The 19,027-nt window shown below is 39.2% G+C and overlaps 1 protein-coding gene and 1 non-coding gene across 9 annotated transcripts in view; both read right to left on the reverse strand.

The window, feature by feature from the left end:
- Positions 1 to 19,027, reverse strand: part of EPB41L5 (erythrocyte membrane protein band 4.1 like 5) — a 167,482-nt gene that overhangs the window by 51,566 nt on the left and 96,889 nt on the right. The window lies entirely within an intron of this gene.
- On the reverse strand, positions 3,195 to 3,332 carry LOC147378175 (U4 spliceosomal RNA). The gene has a single exon (XR_015153700.1). It is a non-coding gene; the product is annotated as a U4 spliceosomal RNA (small nuclear RNA).

Consider the following 19,027-nt stretch of genomic DNA (forward strand, 5'->3'; position numbering starts at 1 on the left):
AAAACACATAACAAGGGTACTGAGTATGAAAAAGATCCTGCCTCAGGAGTAGAGAATAATTTATCCAGACAGCCTTGTGACAAATCCACTTAACACATCATAAAAGAAAGAGCTGAAAGGATCAAAGTGTTTCCAAGTAATTTAACTGCATTCTAAAACAAATCTCAAGACTGAAAGGAATACAAAATGATCTGGTATCCAACAATGTAAACTTCAAAATGTCAGGTATCTAGTCAGAGATTATTAGAAATGCTAAGAGGCAGAAAAAGACATCCATACTAAAAAGAAAAATCAATCAACAGCATGTTAGGATTAGCAGAGAAAGACACTAAAAACTGTTATTAGAGCTGTATTTCATATGCTCAAAAAGCTAAGCAGAAATTACAACATACAAAAAAGACTCAAACCAAGATTCTAGAGATGAAAACCACAATATCTAAGATGGAAAATATATTGGGTGAGGTGGACAGCAGATTAGATTTTTTAAAAGATACTGAATTTAAAGGCACAGCAATAAAAACTATCCAAAATAAAACACACAGGGAAAAAGGATTACCTCCCAAATGAAAATGTCAGTTCTTCTTTGTGGGCCAACTTCAAGCAACCAACTACATGAATAACTGACTAGATACAGTCCTGGGGTGGTGGGGGGAGGGGCGAAAAAGGGAGGGGAGAAAAAGTATTTGAAGAAAAAGATGACTGATATTTACAAATCTGATGAAAACTATAAACCCACAGATTCAAGAATTTCAGGAAACTCTAGACACAAAAAACATGAAGAAAACTACACCAAAGCACATTGTAACCACACTGCTTAAAACCAATGATGAAAAGAAAAATTTAAAAGCAGCCAAAGCATTGTACATTCAAAAAGAATAAGATAAGGAGGACAGCAGATTTCTTATCAGAAATAATGCAAACTAGAGGACAGTGGAGGAGTATCTCAAAGATATGTAAAGAATAAAAGCCTACCAATCCAAATTTTATATCTAGCCAAAAAGCTTTCAAAAACAAAGGAAAACCTATATATACACCAAAGAAAAGTGAAAACAAACATACACTCAGAGATGTGTACCCAAATGTTCATGGAGTCACTATTCATAATAGGCAAAAAAGTGGAAATGCCTATTAACTGAGGAACGGATAAATAAAACATGATCTGTCCATGCTGTTGCTGCTGCTAAGTCGCTTCAGTTGTGTCCGACTCTGTGCGATCCCATAGATGGCAGTCCACCACGCTCTGACATCCCTGGGATTCTCCAGGCAAGAACACTGGAGTGGGTTGCCATTTCCTTCTCCAATGCACGAAAGTGAAAAGTGAAAGTGAAGTCACTCAGTCGTATCTGACTCCTAGCGACCCCATGGACTGCAGCCCACCAGGCTCCTCCATCCATGGGATTCTCCAGGCAAGAGCACTGGAGTGGGTTGCCATTGCCTTCTCCTAGCCTCCTCTGCTGCTGCTGCTGCTAAGTCGCTTCAGTGGTGTCCAACTCTGTGTGATCCCATAGACAGCAGCCCACCAGGCTTTCCCGTCCCTGGGATTCTCCAGGCAAGAACACTGAATGGCATAATAATCAGCAAGAAAAGGAGTCATGTACTGAAACACGCTATGACCCTTGAAAATACAACGTTAAGGGAAAAAAGTCAGACACAAAATACCACATATCATATGAGGCCATTTATATGAAATGTCTAGAAAAAACAAGTTCACAAACACAGAAAGTAGATTAGTGGTTGTCAGAAGCTAGAGAGGAATGGAGATTAACTGCTGTGGTTTAAGGTCTGAAATTAGGATTCCATAAAAAGGCTGTCTTGACGTCCCTGAGCCTCATGGGCCCCCAAGGCCCAACCATGAGCTTCCCAACTCTCATCAGATAGATATGCCCTCCCAGCGAAAAAGGTTCCAAAACTGTACCAGCTGCATCCTACCAGATTCTTAATCAATAAGTTTCATTTCTCTGCCAGCCTGTGAAATTATTCAGACAAGCCAATCATATCCCCTGGTGGGAAACAAGGGGTTAACTCATTCTCACATTCCTATAAAGCCTGCCTCCCAAAAAAGCCCATGTTTGTTCACTTTGCTCCCAAGAGAGACATGATGCATCCCCATTGTTGTGAGGTTTCGTCCTCCTTAGAGCCATGAGTATATATGTTTAGTAAACTGCTGACAGGGCTGGGCATTGTATGTTGGGCCATTTAACAGTATTTAGGGTAGAGGATCCCTCCCTTACCAAAAGGGTGAGTGAGTGTGGAGAAGAACAACTGATAGTGGATATGGGGTTTCTTTTTTGTTGGTTAGTCAACAAGTTGTGTTCGACTCTTTTGCAACCCTGTGGACTGTAGGCTGCCAGGTTCCTCTATCCATAGGATTTCCCAGGCAAGAATACTAAGTGGGTTTTTTTTGGGTTTTTTTAGTGAGGGGCAAAATATTCTAAAGTAAAACTGTAATAAAGGTTGCGCAATTCTATGAAAGTGCTAAAAACACTGAATTGTTGGCTGTGAATGGGTAAACAGTATGAATTAAATCTTAAAAAAGAAGACAGACAATAGGAATTCATGACCAAAAGACCAGCACTAAAAAAATATTAAAGGGAAACATACAGGCAGAAGTAAAATGAACAATGTATTATAGGGTCTAAAACACACATAGAAGAAAAATATTTGGCAAATGACGGTAAAAAGGCTGGGACAGGAGAAATAGAAGCACGCTACTGTAAAGTTGTTATACTACACATGAAACAGTATAATATTCCTTGAACGTTGACTGATAAATGCTAAAGTAACCATTAAAGTTAAAAAAAAAAAAAACAACACCAAAGAGTTATAGCTAAGGAATAAGAAAAGGACATAAAGGAAATTTTTTAAAAATTAATGAAAAAAGAAGAAGATGGAAACAAGAAACATATGGGACAGACAACAAACAGCAGGATGACAGACTCAATCATACCAATAATCATATTAAAAGGAAACAGTATAAACATACCATTAAAAAAAAATCAATCTCTGCAGAGACTGTCAAAAATTGCTAATGTCAGGACTTTCCTAAGTGGTCCAGTGGCTAAGACTCTGAGTTTCCAAGGCAGGGTAGCTGGGCTCAACCCCTGATCAGGGACCTAAGATGCCACATGCCACAACTAAGATCCCACATGCCCATTAAAGAGCCAACATGCCTCAGCTAAGACCCAGTATAGTCAATAATTTGATACTTTAAAAAAATTGCCAATGTCAACTCTATTTCAAGTCATCACTGCAGAGGATTGGGAAAAGTTTTCAATTAACAATAACTGTGCCATGGATAAACCTCATTGACTATACTGCCACTGTGCAAAGATGAAACATAACAATTTTCAAATGCAGAGACTATCAGTTAAAATTTAAACAGCAAAACCCAGTTATGTGGTGCCTACATGAAACAATTTAACTATGAAGAAACAAATTAACAAAGATAAAAAATAAAAGGACAGAAAAAGATACACTATGCTAACACTAGTCAAAAGAAAGCTACAGTGAACATATTGATATCAAAGTAGAGTTAAGAGCAAAGAATTGTACTTAAAATGAAGATGATCACTTCATAAGGATAAAGGGGTCATTTAATCAAGAGAACATAAAAATCCTAAATATTTATTAACTTAATGGTGGCATTTTAAAATGCATGAAAAAAAAATAAATAAATAAAATGCATGGAGCCAAAACTGAAAGAACTGCAAAGAGTAACAAACAAATCAATTATGGTTGGAGATTTCAACACCCTTCTTTCAATAAGTGACAGAACAGAAAATCAGCAAGGATATAGTGGATGTGAACATCACTAACCACCAACTTTACTTGACTGACATTTAGAAAATGCTCTACCCAAAACATCAAAACACATGATCTTCTCAAGGGCATACAGAATAATCACTAAGACAGGTCATACTCTGGGCCATAAAACAAGAGTTAAATTCAAAAGGACTCAAATCATACAAAGTATGTATGTTCTTTGACTGGAACATAAATTATAAATCAAAACAAAAAGTTCCTTGGAAAATCGCCAAATATTTGGAAACTATATAATGTACTTCTAAATAACCACTGGATCAAAAAAGATATGAAAAGGAAAATTAGAAAAGAATTTTAAACTAATGAAAGCAAAAGCATAACACATCAAAAAAAAAAAAAAAGCACATAACACATCTGTATTTGTAGGATTCTACTAAAATAATAATTAGAGGAATACTTATAATATTAAACATCTACATTAGAACAAAGTTTTCAAATCAATGACCTCAGTTTATACCTTGATAAATTAGAAAAAGAGCATATTAAATGCAAAGGAAGAGGAAGGCAGGAAATAATAAAGATAAAAGGAAAAATAATAGAGAAAATGAATTAAACTGAGAACTAGTTCTTTGAGCTCAATTAATAATTGATTTATGTATTAATAATTTGTAGCTAGACTGATAAAAAGAAAAATAAGAATATGTATATACAATACCAGGAATGGGAAGAGTGACATCACTACAGACACTACAAACATTAACAAGATAGAAGGGAATATTATGAATTGTACACCAATAAACTCAACAACTTAGATGATATGCAAAAATTCCTTGAAAGCCACAAACCACCACAGCTCACTCCAGGAAAACAGAAAGTCTGAATAGATGCAGAAAAGTATAGACATTAACTGGTAATTAAAAATCTTCTCACAAAGAGAAGCTCAGACCCAGAGAACCTCCTGAAAAATTCTATCAAATATTTAAAAGAAGAAATAATTCTAACCATCAACAAACTATTTTACAAATATAGGAAAGGCAACATTCTCCAAGTCATTCTATGAGCCCATTATTATCCTGACAGTGGAGCAATACCAAACATACAACAAGAAATCAAGCAAGGAAGAAAAAGGACTGTCCACCATGATCAACTGGGACTTTTCACAGAAATGCAAAGTTAGTTTAACATTCCAAAATCAATTAATGTAATACTACATATTAATAGAAACAAACCACATGATCATCTCAATAGATACAGAAAAAGCATGTGACAAAATCCAACAACACTAATGGTAAAACTCTCAACAAACTAAGAATAGATAAGAATATCTTCAAACTGATAAAGGAAATACACACACAAAAAAATCAACAGCTAACATTACATTGGGGCTTTCCTGGTGGCTCAGACGGTAAAGAATCCACCTGCAATGTGGGAGGCCTGGGTTCGATCCCTGGGTTGGGAAGATCCCCTGGACGAGGGCATGACAACCCACCCCAGTGTTCTTGCCTGCAGAGTTCCATGGACAGAGAAGCCTGAAGGGTTTATGGGGTCACAACTAAGCACAGCATAGCACAACATTACACTGAATGATGAATGACCAAATTATTTCTCTTGTAAGTCAGAAACAAGACAAAGACTCCACTCTTATCACTTCTATTCAACAATACACAGAAGGTTTTAAAAGGTGCAGTAAGAAAAAAAGGCAGAGTAAATTAAGGGCCCAAACTAGAAAGAAAGAGATACAAAGCAAGAGGTTTTTATGTGCAGATGACAGAATCCTGTATGTAGAAAAGTCAATGGAATCCACAAAATGCTCCTGGAAAGTAATAAACAAGTTCAGCAAGGAGGCAGGACACAAGATCAACACACAAAATTCAATTATGCCTATACACTAGCAATGAACAATAGAAAACTGAGATTACAATAATTCTGTTACTATTATTAAAATAATTGTTACCATCAAAAGAATAAAAACAGGAATAAATTTAATAAAGGATATGCAGAGCTTGTTGGGCTTCCCACATGGCACTTGTGGTAAAGAACCCTCGTGCCAATGCAGCAAACACAAGAGACTTGGGTTCAATCCCTGGGTAGGAAAGATCCCCTGGAGAAAAGCATGGCAACCCACTCCAGTATTCTTGCCTGGAGAACTCCATAGACAGAGGAACCTGGCAGGTTAGAGTCCATAAGGTCGAAAAAGCTGGACATGACTGAAGTGATTGAGCACACATGCAGAGCTTATACACTTAAAACTATAATAAATAAAGGATATCTAAATAAACAGAAAGACACTTTATACTTTATGTTCATGAATTAGATGAAAAAAATGTGAAAATTCAGAAGCTAGAACAACCAGGTGCATTCTGGAAAAGAAGAAAACTGGAGGATATATACTGCAACTTGCTATAAAACCACAGTTATTAAGACAGTGTGGTATTGGCACAAAAATAGGTATGTAGGGGGTTCCCTAGTGGCTCAGTGGTGAAGAATCCGCCTGCCAAGACAGGAGACATGGGTTTGATCCTTGGTCTGAGAAGATCCCATATGCCACAGAGCAACTCAGCCCCTGCACCACAACTACTGAGCCTGTGTTCTAGAGCCCGGGAACCACAACTACTGGACCCATGTACTCAACTACTGAAGCCCACGTGCCTAGAACCCATGCTCCACAACCAAAGAAGCCACCATAATGAGAAACCCAAGCACCATAATAAAGAATACAACTAGCTCACCACAACTAGTGAAAGCCTGTGCAGCAATGAAGACCCAGCACAGCCAAAAATAAATAAATAAAAAAAATTTTTAATAGATATGTAAATCAACAGAATGAAATTGAGAGTTCGGAATTCATAATGCTTATGGTTGATTTTTGCCAAGACAAATCAATGCATAAAAGAATAGGCATTCAACAACTGGTGTCAAAACAACTAAAAATACACGCAAAAATGTGAATTTAGACCCTTACCTCACACGACACAAAAGTTAAATCAACATGGATAACACACTGAAATGTTAAGAGCTGAAACAATAAATATCTGAAAAAAACACAGGAGGAAAAGATCTTTGTGATTTGGGTTTGGCAAAATGTTCTCAGATATGATACCAAAGGTACCACCCATAAAAAAAAAAACAATGGGAAATTGGACTTCATCACAATGTAATGCTTGAGCTTCAAAAAAATACTGTTGATTGAAATGAAGAGAGAAGTCACAGATGAAATGAAAAATTTTGCAAATCAGTCTCTCATAAGGAACTGGTATCCAACATATACAAAGAACTCTTAATATCAAAAGGATAAATAACTCATATAAAAATGAGCAAAAGTTTCAAATAGACATTCCTGCAAAGACAATCAATCGATTAATGGCTGACAAGCACATGAAAAGATGCTCAACATCAGTAGCCCTCTGGAAAATGCAAATCAAAACAAGGAAATGCCACTATTCACTCTCTTAAACAGCTGTAATCAAAAAGACAGAAAATCACAAATGTTGGCTAGGATGTGAAGACCTGGAACATTCAAGCATTTCCTCTCCGGAAAAACGTCTGTCAATTCCTTTAAAAGTTAAAATATAAATTCACCATACAACCCAGCAATTTCCCTCCTCGGAGTCTATTCAAGAGAAATGACATTTTATGTCCACACTAAGATATGTACAGGAATGCTTATAACATTACTGACAGCCAGAACATGGAAAAAATGCAAATTTCCAACAACTGGTGAATGTATAAACAAAACACTGTATATCCATAAAATGCATTATTAATCAGCAACTGAAAGGAGCACATTAGAATACATGGATAAATCTGAAAATTATTCTAGAAAACCAGACATAAAACCTTGTATACTGTATAATTTCATTCATACAAAATGTCTAGGAAAGTAAAATTTATAAAGACTGAACTTTTGGAGATCATGAAAATGTTCTAAAACTAGACTGTAGTGATTGTACAATTTTATACATTTCTAAAAATCATGGACTTGTACATTTACCATAAATGAACTTTTAAATTTTATTTACTTTTTGGCCAAGCTGGGTCTTTGTGGCTGCTCTCGACCTTTCTCTAATCACAGAAAGCGAGCGTCACTCTCTAGCTAAGGTACATGGGCTCCTCATTGCGGCGGCTTACGTTGTGGAGTACAGGCTCTGCTGTGCTCAGGCTTGAATAGCTGCGGTTCACAAGCCCTAGGGCACGGATTCAATAGTTGTGGTGCATGAGCTTAGTAGCTTCACGGCATGTGGAACCTTCGAGGACCAGAAATTGAAACTTGTATTCCTTGCCTTGGCAGGCAGATCCTTAATCACTGGACCACCAGGGAAGTCCCAATAAATGAATTTTATAATGTGTACAAACATTTTTAAATATGTAAAAACCTTAGTCAAATTTAGGATTTCAAAACTAAAAATAATCTAGTTCAATTTGAAACAACAAAGTTGCAGGATACAACATCAATATACAAAAATCAACTATGTATCTTTATTCATGAAATGAACAACAGGAAAATGAAATACGAAAACAATTCATGGACTTCCCTGGCAGTCCAGCAGTTAAGACTCCACTTAAAGGGGTGTAGGTTTGATCCCTGGTCAGGGAACTAAAATCCTGCATGCTGCGAAGTACAGCCAAACGGTAAAAAAAAAAAAAAATCATCTAGAAAAGCAAGTATTCTAACAGTTATGTTTTTTATAATTTTATTTATTTATTTGGCTGTGCTGGGTCTTCGCTGCTGTGCAGGCTTTTCTCTAATAATGGCGAGTGGGGGCTACCCTCTAGTTGCAGTGCAGAGGCTTCTCCTTGTGGTGGCTTCTCTTATTGTGGAGCGTGGGCTCTAGGGCGAGCAGGCTTCAGTAGCTGTGGTTCCTAGGCTCTAGAGCACAGCCTCCACAGATGGGGAACACGGGCTTAGTTGCTCCATGGCATGTGGGATCCTCCCAGACCAGGGATCGAATCCATGTCTCCTGCATTGGAAGATGGATTCTTTACCACTGAGCCATCAGGGAAGCCCTCCAACAGTTTTTTAAAGAACAAGATTTTCAATTTATCTGCTGTGGCAAAGTTCAAAGGTCAATGTAGACATTTTTATTTTCTTGACCTAATACTGAGTGAGGAGGAAGGAAACAAACTGCCACTGCTGCCTGCCTTCCTAGAGGAATGAAGGCCGTGCTTTAATCACTCTGGGTCTGGGACACAAATAAGAAGAAAAAAAAAAAACTTTCAAAAATTGATGAGAGAGACAGTAAGAACAAAGAGAGCTTCTTTGCAAGTCAAGACCGCTGTGTCCCAGTCCTATCTCTGCAACCACGTGGCTGTACACTTTCAAACAGCTTCCTTCACTGTGGTCATCAACATGTGTTCTACAGAGCCCAAAGGATTTCAGACTCAAATGAGCTACACAGAAAGTGGAGCAGATGGTAGAGTTTTGGTTTCCCCTGGTAACTTTTTAATGAGATTTTATTTGGAATTCCCAGATAAATTTAATTAGAAGGGTTTCTCACTTGGAACTCACTTGGAAACCATGGGAGTAAAGGTACTTCAGGCACTTTTCAACAGTTGTAAAAATCTATTAGTGTAAAACCATCTATTCAGCTCATTTTCAAGTCTTTTTGTACTTCTCCAATGGTTATCCTTTCTAAATGTGAATCAGTGCAACTTGAGAGGCTTTTTTCTTTTTAAATAAGGTTAACAACATCAAGAGAAGAGATGATGGTGGTGACGAGGAAGAGATGAAACAAAAATGATAGAATACAGGAGTTTGTTGAAGCTGACTGATGAGAATGCCGTGGTTCACCATATGTTGGACCTATATATAATCTTGAAATTTTCACCATAAATTTTAAAAAATATGGATACAAATATTTTTGGACAAAAGAATACAAAAATTGGTAGTTCATTTCCTGTGGTCCTAAGATGGACATATGATAGAAATTTTTTATTTTAACTACACCCATATGTCTTAGCCTGTTCAGGCTACTTTAACAGAAATACCATAGACTGGGTAGCTTATTAACAACAGAACTTTATTTCTCCCAGTTCTAGTCTAGTTCTAGACTTGTTGCCAAGTCTTACCAGCACATACAGTATTTGGTGAGGGCCCTCTTTTTAGTTTAGAGACTATCTGTTTGCTGCGTCCTCATGTGGCAGAAAGAAATGAGGGAGCACTCTGGGGTCTCTCTTACAAGGGCACTAATCCCATTCACCAGGGCTTAAGTCCACCTTCATGAAATCACTTCCCAAAGGTCTTACCTCCAAATACCATCAGACTGGGGACTAGATCTCAACGTATGAATTCTGGAGGGACACAAATAGTCCACAGTACTCAAAAGTAAGATTAAAAGCTTCATGAATCAGAAATGAAATAGAAGTTCATATCTAAAAGAATGTTGAATTATTTTGGAATTTCTGAAGAACAATGGTTTAAAAGTACGCATGTTATGGGTTAAACTGTGCCCCACCCCAAATTCATATGCATAAGTCCTCATGCTCATGATCTTGGATTGGGATTTTACTTGGAAATACATTTCCAGGTATACATTGCTTAGGTCAAGATGAGATCATACTCAAGTCAAGTGGGCCTTAGGAAGCATCATTATGAAAAAAGCTAATGGAAGTGATGGAATTCCAGCTGAGCTATTTCAAATCCTAAAAGGTGATGCTGTAAAAGTGCTGCACTCAATATGTCAGCAAATTTGGAAAACTCAGCAGTGGCCACAGGACTGGAAAAGGTCAGATTTCATTCTAATTCCAAAGAAAAGCAATGCCAAAGAATGTTCAAACTACCACACAATTGCACTCATCTCACATGCTAGCAAAGTAATGCTCAAAATTCTCCAAGACAGGCTTCAACAGTACGTGAACCGTGAAATTCCAGATATTCAAGCTGGATTTAGAAAAGGCAAAGGAAGCAGAGATCAAATTGCCAACATCTGCTGGATCATTGAAAAAGCAAGGGACTTCCAGAAAAACATCTACTTCTGCTTTATTGACTATGCCAAAGCCTTTGACTGTGTGGATCACAACAAACTGTGGAAAATTCTTTGAGAGATGGGAATACCAGACCACCTTATCTGCCTCCTGAGAAATCCATATATAGGTCAAGAAGCAACAGTTAGAAATAGACATCGAACACCAGACTGGTTCCAAATCGGGAAAGGAGTACCTCAAGGCTCTGTGTTGTAACCCTGCTTATTTAACTTATATACAGAGTTCAGTTCAGTTCAATCGTTCAGCTGTGTCCAACTCTTTGCGACCCTACAGACTGCAGCATGCCAGGCCTCCCTGTCCATCACCAACTTCCAGAGTTTACTCAAACTCATGTCTATTGAGTCAGTGAAGCCATCTAACCATCTCATCCTCTGTTGTCCCCTTCTCCTCCTGCCTTCAATCTTTCTCAGCATCAGCGTCTTTTCAAATGAGTCAGCTCTTTGCATCAGGTGGCCAAAGTATTGGAGTTTCAGCTTTATATATAGAGAGTACATCATGTGAAATGCCAGGCTGGATGAAGCACAAGCTGAATTAAGACTTCTGGGAAAAAAATCAATAACCTCAGATACACAGATGACACCATCCTTATGGCAAAAAGTGAACAAGAACTAAAGAATCTCTTGATGAAAGTCAAAGAAGAGAGTGAAAAAGTTGGCTTAAAACTCAACATTCACAAAACTAAGATCATGGCATCAAGTCATGTCACTTCATGGCAAAAAGATGGAAAAACAATGGAAACAGTGCCAGACTCTTTTGGGGGGGCTCCAAAATCACTGCAGATGGTGACTGCAGCCATGAAATTAAAAGATGCTTGCTCCTTGGAAGAAAAGCTATGGTCAACCTAGACAGCATATTAAAAAGCAGAGACATTATTTTGCCAACAAAGGTCCGTCTAGTCAAAGCCAGTATTCATGTATGTATGTGAGAGTTGGACTATAAAGAAAGCTGAGTGCCAAAGAATTGATGCTTTTGAACTGTGGTGTTGGAGAAGACTCTTCAGAGTCCCATGGACTGCAAGGAGATCCAACCAGTCAATCCTAAAGGAAATCAGTCCTGAATATTCATTGAAAGGACTGATGCTGAAGCTGAAATTCCAATCCTTTGGCTGACTGATGCGAAGAACTGACTCACCTGAAAAGACCCTGATGCTAGGAAAGATTGAAGGCAGGAGGAGAAGGGGACAATAGAGGACGAGATGGTTGAATGGCATCACTGACTCTATGGACATGAGTTTGAGCAAGCTCTAGGAGTTGGTGATGGACAGGGAAAAGCCTGGTATGCTGCAGTCCATGGGGTCACAAAGAGTTGAACGTGACTGAGTGACTGAACTGAACTGAGATCATACTGGAGGGGAGGGCAGGCACTTCATGCACCATGACTGATATCCTTCAGTTCAGCCCATTTGAAAACACATCCTTATGAAGGGGCAAGTATGGACACAGATATACACCCAAGAAGGCCATGTGATGATGAAGGCAGAGACTAGGTGGTATTTCTGCAATCCACCCTGCCAGCAAACCACCAACAGCCAGGAAAGAGGCTGGAACAGATCTTCTCACCATTCTCAGAAGGAAGCATCTGGCCTGCATCTTCATCTCTTGAACTTCTGGCCTCTAGAATCACGAGACAAAATTCTGTGGTCATCCAGCTATAACAGCAGTCCTAGGAAACTTAATACATGTCACATTCCAAAGATTTGAGCAGACCTTATCAAAAGAGTCTGAGCACATTGCACTATCCACATCATAAAAGAAAAGACAAGACATCCAAAGGGACATTCTGCAAGGGCAGGACATCAGGGCAGAGAAAAGTCACATGAAGTAAATGGAGGCTCTGAAAGAACCTGTGAAAGCAGACGATTCCATTTTACTTCAAGGGGGAAAGGGGATCGCTAAGCATTAGCAACTACTAGTCCCACATCACAGAGAAGGCAATGGCAACCCACTCCAGTACTCTTGCCTGGAAAATCCCATGGGCAGAGGAGCCTGGTAGGCTGCAGTCCACGGGGTCGCTAAGAGTCGGACACGACTGAGCGACTTCACTTTCACTTTTCACTTTCATGCATTGGGGAAGGAAATGGCAACCCACTCCAGTGTTCTTGCCTGGAGAATCCCAGGGACAGGGGAGCCTGGTGAGCTGCCATCTATGCTGCTGCTAAGTCGCTTCAGTCGTGTCCGACTCTGTGCGACCCCATAGACGGCAGCCCACCAGGTTCCCCCGTCCCTGGGATTCTCCAGACAAGAACACTGGAGTGGGTTGCCATTTCCTTCTCCAATGCATGAAAGTGAAAAGTGAAAGTGAAGTCGCTCAGTCGTGTCCGACTCTTAGCGACCCCGTGGACTGCAGCCTACCAGGCTCCTCCATCCATGGGACTTTCCAAGCAAGAGTACTGGAGTGGGGTGCCATTGCCTTCTCCGGCTGCCACCTATGGGGTTGCACAGAGTTGGACACGACTGAAACGACTTAGCAGCAGCAGCAGCAGCCCCACATCATGTGTGGTGCTGAGAGAGCTCTTAGGAAACATGATGCATGAATCTCTAAGTTTGGGAGTATACAAAAACGTATCTCCTATGTAGGGAAGTGTATCTCTTAGCATGGAGAGATCTAGCTCCACGAGCTGACTGAAGTTTACCTTAATAACCTGGGGGAAAGGCCAGCGGCTGGACAAGCTACATTTACAGTGCTGGAGAGGGCAAGAATGTATAGATTCCCAGAGGCCAAATTTACAGTAAGCCACACATCAAAATGAGTAACAGGAGTAGATGATAATACATTCTTAAAAATCCACAAATCTATGAGTAACATTATTTCCTTTAAAGGTGAGAGGAAAGAGGAAGCCCTCTTTTACAGAGGAATGCCATCTTGTACTTGTAGAAAGAAGGACAGAACTTGAAAATCAACATATTATAAATACCAAAACAATAATTGATTCAGGTAAAAATTATCAATGGATGCAAAGCCACCAGATAAAAGACTTCAGGGAATAGGATATCTACTCTCAGTTTTAAAATGACACTCCACAGATTAAAGGGGGAAAAGGTACTTTTATAGAGAAATCTGGTGGACATCGCCTTAATCGAAATATCAGTAAAAATGTTTAACCTGAATCTAAGATAATCTCACAAATCTAAGTTGCAAGGTATTCCACAAAGAAACCTGCATAGGCTCTTTAAAAAAGTTATCAATGTTATTTGTTAATTGGTTATCAGTTCAGTCGCTCAGTCGTGTCTCTTTGCGACCCCATGAATCGCAGCACGCCAGGCCTCCCTGTCCATCACCAACTCCCGGAGTTCACTCAGACTCATGTCCATTGAGTCGGTGATGCCATCTAGCCATCTCATCCTCTGTCGTCCCCTTCTCCTCCTGCCCCCAATCCCTCCCAGCATTAGGGTCTTTTCCAACGAGTCAACTCTTTGCATGAGGTAGCCAAAGCACTGGAGTTTCAGCTTTAGCATCAGTCCTTCCAATGAACACACAGGACTGATCTCCTTTAGAATGGACTGGTTGGATCTCCTTGCAGTCCAAGGGACTCTCAAGAGTCTTCTCCAACACCACAGTTCAAAAGCATGAATTCTTCAGCACTCAGCTTTCTTCACAGTCTAACTCTCACATCCATATATGACCACTGGAAAAACCATAGCCTTGACTAGACGGACCTTTGTTGGCAATAATCCAATACAAAACAAAAAGTTTGAAAAAAATGTCAATGTCATGAAATGCAAAGCAGGCTGAGGAAGATTTCATGAGCAATGAAACATGAGAAACTAACTGAAATTCTCACTGGATCCTGAGTCAGGCAGAAAAACAACTATGAAGGGCATTTATCAAAATTTCTGGAAAAACCTTAGTATGGACTTTAATAGTCACAATAATGTTAAAACCTGTGGGTGTAGGTACTTCCTTGGTGGTCCAATGGTTAAGAATCCACCTTCCAATGTAGGGAACATGGGTTTGATTTCTGGTCAGGGAACTTAAGATCACCACAACTTTTGAGCCTGCACACTGTAACCAGAAAAAGGCCATGTGCTGCAACGAAGACCCAGCAGAGCGGGGAAAAAATAATTGTGTGATAAATACATTACATATAAGATTATCCTTGATTTTTGGAAATGAAGGGCTTCCCTTGTGGCTCAGAAGTAAAGGATCTGCCTGCCAATGCAGAAGATGTGGGTTTGATCCCTGGGTCAGGGAGGATCCCTTGAAGAAGGAAATCGCAACCCACTCCAGGATTCTTGCCTGGAAAATCCCATGGATGGAGGAGTCTGCAGGCTATAGTCCATGGGGTCGCAAGAGTTGGACACGACTTAGTGACTAAACCACCACCATGCAAAAAAAGTAGTAATGGATACAGTAATGTCTGTGTTGTGCTCCTCAATTATTTCAGTTTAGAAAAACTCAGTGTCAGCAAATAGGCAAAATATTAACAGGTAGAAAATTTAGGGGGAAGGGCATATAACTATTCCATTTACTATTCTTTCAACTTTTCTGTGGGCTTGAAGTCTTCCAAAATAAAAACTTAGGAGAAAAGAAAAAACGTATGCTTCCCTTGTGCCACGTGTGAGTCTAGTTTGAAGCACATTCACTGGAACTCTACCTATGGGACAGGTGTCTCAGAGTAAGATGATCCAAGCAGAAGAAGTGTATTCCCAGTTAAGAGCCAAAGCCAGCAACACCGGGGAGAGAGTGTGGCAAAAAGTGAAGTATGAAGAAAACTGCCTCCTTGGGGAAGTGATGTTAGGTTCTATAAGGGCCTCTGAGAGAACACTGAAGTGCAGCACACAAAAGCATGGTTATGTTCATGCCACAACACCTGGCTGGATTACAACAGCATCACCCACATTAGACCCTGCTCCTTTTCTCTTTCTTCTTCCTCAACGCTGAAAGCATGTGCCACCAAGAATAAGTGGGAGAATGTGAAGACTAAAAGAACAAACCACCACTACCCTATGTATGGGGAAAGGAGAAATATTTAAATTAGGTTTAAGATTAGAACTGAACTTTCTGTAGCTTAAAGTATACATCAGTTATTGAAAATAAGATAGTCTTTGTATGTACAAATGATGGGCTAGAAAGAGAAGAGAGGAGTTGACTTTGGAAAAATAGGTAAACACAGTAATTAAAATCACACAAATAAAGCAGAGGATTCAGTCCTTTCCAGATACAACAGTGATAAACTCCCAGTAATGAACTGGTGCTGGAGCCAGGAGGAACTCAGGGAGCTGAGAGCGGAAACAAGCACTGGGGTCAAAAACCCAACTCCTTGGAGGAACAAAACCTGTGACAGCTCCTGTGAGGCAGAGAACAAGAATCAGACTCACCCAAAGAGTCAGGGGACTGCATCTTCTGGACAGGAACAGAGGTGAACAAGCTCTAGTCCAGTTTCAAATGAACAGAAAGTACCTACCTGCGACCAAGGGAAGAATTAGAAGTATCTGTGCAAATGACAATCAAACCTCTGTATGCTCACTCGGGACTGAAGGCAATTTCCCTGAAAGATCCTATTGTAAGAGTTCTTCGGAGCTGAGGATATAAAATGTCAGGCTGGGCAATTTCAGAAGTGCCTTAGAGGAGAGGATAAGCATGGGAAGAAGGGGGGAAAAAAAAACACAACACTGAAAGAATACAAGGCAAGTCTATGAGCTCACAGACAAAAGCCTCCAAAGCAAGTTAAGAAATGCGATACTGAGACAGACAGAGGGACCCAAGAAGTAAGAGCAGTTAGAGCTGAGGAAGCTGAAAGGATAACATGATCTAAAAGAGCGTTTAAAGTAAGCATATTAAATGTGCTGAAAGACAGAAAGCAAGGAAAGAATCAATAAAACAAGGAAGGAGCTTATAAAACTTTAACAGTAGATTCTGAGAAATGAGAAATTAAATGAGTCATTCGACATTCAATAGACAGGACACAGTAGACTAAACAGAGTTAAATTATTAAATTAAAAGATAAAAATTAAGAAAACCACCAAGAAGGCACTAGATAAAAAGACATGGTAAACACGAGGCAGGAAATAAACGAACATAGACTGAAAGTTGCAGTATACATTTAATGCACCTTTCAGAAGGGAAAAGAGATAACAAAAGAGGGGCAGTAGTAGAGGAGATATGACTATGAACTTTGCAAAAGACATTCATGGGGATTACGCACATTACGCGCTGCACACTGAACATGCAAGATTTACTCCTGCTTTCTCATAAAACCACTCGAAAATGACAGTATAAGGTCTTAAAATCACATTCACTCATAACAAACAAAAAAAAGGCGCAGGAGGGGAGAGAAAACAGTTTGAAGGTAGTGGAGCAGATGAAGAAGTGTTCATTGATTAGAAGGACTGAAGAAAGGCAAACCCTCTCTAGGAATAGGGAAAGCCTAGAAAAAAGCCAAATCACTCCACAGAACTCAATAAAAGTTACCAATATTTTCTCTCATACCTCAGGATGTTTTTCACTTTCCTGATGACATCCTTTGAGACACAAAAGTTTTCATGTTTGATGAATTTCAACTTATCTATTTTTTGTTTTGTCACATGTGCTTTTGGTATCACACCTAAAACACCATTGCTGAGTCCATGGTCACAAAGATTTGGTCCGTGTTTTCCTGTAGGATTTTCATAGTTCTAGCTATTAACTTTAGGCTTATGATCCATTTGGAGTTCACTGTCTGTATGATGTGAGGCAGGGGTCCAATTTCATTTCTTTGTATATGGATATCCAGTTATCCTAGCACCATAATGAATTTTTAAAAAACTAGTGTTGATACAACTGCAAAGTCATCTGGAAATGAATAAAACAGACTCATTATTCACACCTAGTAACAAGGCAGTTCTAAGTGGATCTGAGATTCAAATATATATTTTAAGAAAATGAAAGCATAGAGGTGCTAGAAACAAAAATGGCTGAATTCTTCCAAAATGTGGCAGGGGAAAAAACTTTCCTATTAAAATCCAGAAACTACTGAAGAAAGAGAGACAGATTTGCTTATATAAAAATTTAAAACTTATTAAAAGCAAAATAAAAAGACAAATGACAAATTGAAAATATACTTGCAATTAGTATTACATGAGTTAGTTACAGATATCATGTGTGTGTGTGTGCAAGCGTGCATATCCGACTCTTTGCAACCCCATGGACTGCAGCCTGCCACGCTCCTCTGGCCACGAAATTTTCCAGGTTGCCATTGTCCACATAAAGTTAATATCCTTAATATTCATCAAAAACTTGTTAAAAATAGAAAAGAAAAAGGGACACTACAGGTAAAAAGTCAATTAACAAAAAAATATGCAAGACTAGTAAACATATAAAAATATGCTCGTAAAAAGAGAAATCTAAGTTAAAACTACACTGACCATATCCATCATTAATCCTGATTATAGTGTTGGTGTCACAGGTGTGTAAGTGCCAAAACTTATCAAACACTTTCAGTTCACTTCAGTTGCTCAGTCGTGTCTGACTCTTTGCGACCCCATAGACTGCAGCATGCCAGGCCTCCCTGTCCATCACCAACTCCTGCAGTTTACCCAAACTCATGTCCATTGAGTCAGTGATCTCATCCTTTACATAAATATATTTTACTGTATGTCAGAGTACATCAGTAAAGCTGTAAGAAAAAATATATATACTTCATCTGCAATGAAGGGGAATATGGCATCATCTAGAAAAATGAAAATGTGTTTACCAAGAAAGAATGCCATAATTGGAGAAAGGAAAAAAAGGAATTAATGCAAGTGAATTTTAAGCATCATACTTGGAACTATTTACTCTTAGCCTGGGGAGGAAGAACTGTGAAGAAATACTGAACTGTACTTAGTAGGCTTGCTTTTGATGGTGATACGAATATAGCAACTCTGAAACTATGTAGCATCTACAGCATGACTGGAGGAACATAGAGGTATCCATGCTAAGTCAGGTTTTTCACCAGAAGAGAAGGGAGATGGAAATGAGGAACTTGGGTGGGAGAGAAGAACCCAAGGTACTAGACTGGGGTTAAGAGTATCTGAATGTATTTGTGATTTCAACATTTTGTTGTTTGTTGTTTAGTTGCTAAGTTGTGTCTGACTCTTTGCAACTCCACAGACTGTAGCTTCCCAGGCAAAAATACTGGAGCTGGTTGCCCTTTCCTTCTCCAGAGGATCTTCCCGACCCAGGCGTTGAACACACATCTCTTGCATTGGCAAGCAGATTCTTTACCACTGAGCCACCTAGGAAGCCCTACATATTAGTTTTTTAACTGTCCACTGGTAAGTGACATTTATAGCAGCAACAAACATAAGCAGTACCCAGATCTTGG

The sequence above is a fragment of the Bos grunniens genome, chromosome 2 (genome assembly GCF_055505025.1).
Source record: "Bos grunniens cultivar Pamir isolate PY7600 chromosome 2, Bosgru_T2T1.0, whole genome shotgun sequence".
Lineage (NCBI taxonomy): Eukaryota > Metazoa > Chordata > Mammalia > Artiodactyla > Bovidae > Bos > Bos grunniens.